At 51.7% G+C, this 3,462-nt stretch overlaps 1 non-coding gene across 1 annotated transcript; it reads left to right on the plus strand.

The window, feature by feature from the left end:
* Window positions 1-3,095: 3,095 nt before the first annotated feature.
* Window positions 3,096-3,202, plus strand: LOC119625980 (U6 spliceosomal RNA). The gene has a single exon (XR_005242193.1). It is a non-coding gene; the product is annotated as a U6 spliceosomal RNA (small nuclear RNA).
* The last annotated feature ends 260 nt before the right edge of the window (window positions 3,203-3,462 follow it).

The raw sequence follows: 3,462 nt of genomic DNA on the forward strand, positions 1-3,462 counted from the left end.
GACCTGGCCCTCTAACTCTCCCTCAGTGATCTCATTCTCATAGTACCAACCACCATGTATAAAGCCAGTGAGTTCTCAGATTGACTCTAACTCCAGCCCGTCTCTCCTCCAAGCTTCAGACTCACATGTCCGACTTTTTGCATGACGCCTACTACAGTTGGAAGTGTCACTCTTACATCTAAAATGACGCCTCCCCACCCAGACCTGCAACGACACCACTACCCACGAACCTGCCAGAAACTTCAGTCATTTTCTTTTGCTCATTCCCCCATATCCAGCCCAACAGCAAGTCCTTTAACTTCTACCTCCAAAATGCATAAAACATAACCCTGCTTTTCAGTCTATTGCCATTACTGTGGTCCAAGTGACCTGCTTTTTTTCTTGACCACTGCAATAGTCTCTGCTCTTACTCTCTTCCGACCCGTTCTCCACATATTGGCTTCTCATTCCACTCAAAATGTCCAAGCTTCTTGCTTCGCGCCACCCCCTTTGCCCCCTGCCTGCCAGCTGACTGGCTTTCTCTCAAACCCCGACATCAAACAGCTTCCTGCTCCACAGCCGAGGCACTTCGTCTGCTTGAGTTCTCCTCGTCTTAGCATGTCACTTTTATCCTTCAGGTCTCAGCCTAAAAGTAAACTCCCCAACAATTTATTTAAAGGAGAATTCCCAGCCGGGCGCAGTGGCTCACGCCTGTAATCCCAGCACTTTGGGAGGCTGAGGTGGGGGGCTCACCTAGACCAGCCTGGCAAACAGTGTGAAACCCCATCTCTACTAAAAACCCAAAATTAGCCAAGTGTGGTGGCGCATGCCTGTAAGTCCAGCTACTCAGGAGGCTGAGGCAGGAGAATTGCTTGAACCCGGGAGGTGGAGGTTGCAGTGAGCCGAGGTCACACCACTGCACTCCACACCCCAGCCTGAGGGACAAGAGCAAAACTCTGTCTCGGAAACAAAACAAAACAAACCAAACACCAGAATGGGACGCCAAGGGAGCCAAGAGTGAGAATGTCCAAGAAGGATCCTGTGGCCAACTGTGTCTAGAGTCAAGAGGACAGTGAAGTGTTCATCAGAGACACGAAATTACTGGAGACCTAGAACAGTTTCAGTGCAGTGTTGGAGGCAGAAATCTAGTTTGGGTGGGTAGAAGTTTACAATATGTGTATACTACTGAGAAAACCCTAACTTCCTCTTCAGTGGTCTGGTATAAATGGCAGCCCTTTCAACATATCTTCCCCTTTTTCCTCCCTCCAATTAAAGGAATGTGCTCTCTTGTCAGCTTTCAGTTGAGTTTGGAGTCCACCCACAGGAGGCTGATTAGTCCTGTCACTCTTATCTGGTGAACACTAGAAAACAGCTGGCCTAGTTGTCTAGCTGTTTCATCTTCTCTCTTTTTCTTCTGCCAGTGAATTCTATTTTATCAGCTTCCTGAATTTCTTGCTCAAATCCCACCTTCAGATCCCACAATATACCCCAGAATGGAACATCTATCTGTCTAGCCTGTTCTGCCGAGTCTTTTTTTTTTTTTTTTTTTTTTTTTTGAGACAGAGTCTCTCTCTGTCGCCGAGACTGGAGTGCAGTGGCACGATCTCGGCTCACTGCAACCTCCACATCTGGTACTCAAGCAATTCTCCCACCTCAGCCTCCCCAGTAGCTGGGACTACAGGTGTGCACACCACGCCCCGCTAATTTGTGTATCTTTAGTAAAGACAGGATTTCACCATGTTGGTCATGCTGGTCTCAAATTTCTGGCCTTGAAACCGCCTTTGCAAAATGATGACAGTGAAAGAGATTCAACTGAACTGACTCCATCTTGCGTCTCACCGCCAAGCTGTCCTTCTTCATTCCTGGGCATAGGCTGAACTAACTTTGGGAGAAACTGAGTTTGTAATTTATAGTTTAAGCAAAGACAGTAACAGCCCTTTCCCAAAGCAGACCTCCTCCTTGCCTGGGGACTAGACTAACATTAGCCACAGGATTCGAAATCCTGGTTTAGGAGCCATGCGGCTGGAGGACACGATTCGGACCCTCCCTACACGGCTCCTAAGATCAGAGCTCGAGACATTCTGCAGACGCTGCACCTGATGGATCAGCTGGCACCACCCGGATCGATAACCTGGGGTCCGATCTCGTGACCCCCACCCAGGAACTGACACCCAGGAAGACAGCTCTGACTCCCCGGGATTTCATCCCTGCCCAGTGAGCCCTCGGTCCCTGGCTTCCCACCCAGCAAGTTTTCCTTAAAAACTGCTCAGGGAGACTGACTGAGTGATGAGGGAACCCCGGACTCCGCGCAGCCGCCTCGGCCTGAGTTACTGTCTCTCTACTGCGGTTCCCCTGCCGTGAAGAACCGGCTCCGTCCGGGCAGCGGGTAAGGTGGGCCTCGGGCGGCCACAGCCTCGACGGCTCCGCCGGCCTCGCGAAGTGCTGGGACTCCCGGTGCGGGCCACGGGCCTCCCAAACGGGTCGGCCTCGGGAAGCCTTTTGCGGCACGACCGGTCTCCCGGCCCCGGCCCGCCGGTCACGGTGTCCCCAGACTCCCGTCCGCTCCCCCCGGGCACCCGGCAGAGCCACCGCGGGCAGCCTCGCTCCGCACCGTGCACCGTCCGCCAAAAGGATGCTCCGCTCTCCCGAGGCAGCGAGAGGCTCCCCACGGGGGGCGAAGAAACAGACCCCACGCGGGCCGCAGGCGGCCTGTGCATCCCACCTGATTTCTTCAACAAGGGTCGTGTTCGGCCGGCGCGGTGGCTCCCGCCTGTAATCCCAGCATCTGGGAGGCCGAGGCGGGCGGATCACGAGGTCAGGAGATCGAGACCATCCTGGCTAACCCGGTGAAACCCCGTCTCTACTAAAAAAAAAACACAAAAAACTAGCCGGGCGAGGTGGCGGGCGCCTGTAGTCCCAGCTACTCGGGAGGCTGAGGCAGGAGAATGGCGTAAACCTGGGAGGCGGAGGCTGCAGTGACCTGAGATCCGGCCACTGCACTCCAGCCTGGGCGACAGAGCGAGACTCCGTCTCAAAAAAAAAAAAAAAAAAAAAAAAAAAAAAATCAAGAAATTCTTATATACAAAGCAACTCAAACAGTTTAGAAGGCTTAAACTGTGCTCACTTTGGCAACACATATACTAAAATTGGGACGACACAGAGAAGTTTAACATGGTTCCTGTGCAAGGATGACACGAAAATTAATGAAGGGTTCCAATTTTATTTTAAAAAATTAACCTGTGATAGTCAGTTATAATGATCCCTTCTCATATATGTGCATCAGGGGTTTTCTCAGTAATTGTTTTCATCACTGGCAGTAAAATCTGCATGCAGAGACTGTGTGTGTTACTTTACGCATTTGCATGAATGAATTCATTCATCGAGTGATTCTGGAGCTCCTGCCATGTTCCAAGCTCTGTGTGAGGCCCGGAACATACAGAGTTAGCCGCTGCCTGCAAGGGCCTCACAGCCATGAAGTGAGAA

This window comes from Chlorocebus sabaeus, chromosome 15 (genome assembly GCF_047675955.1).
Source record: "Chlorocebus sabaeus isolate Y175 chromosome 15, mChlSab1.0.hap1, whole genome shotgun sequence".
NCBI lineage: Eukaryota > Metazoa > Chordata > Mammalia > Primates > Cercopithecidae > Chlorocebus > Chlorocebus sabaeus.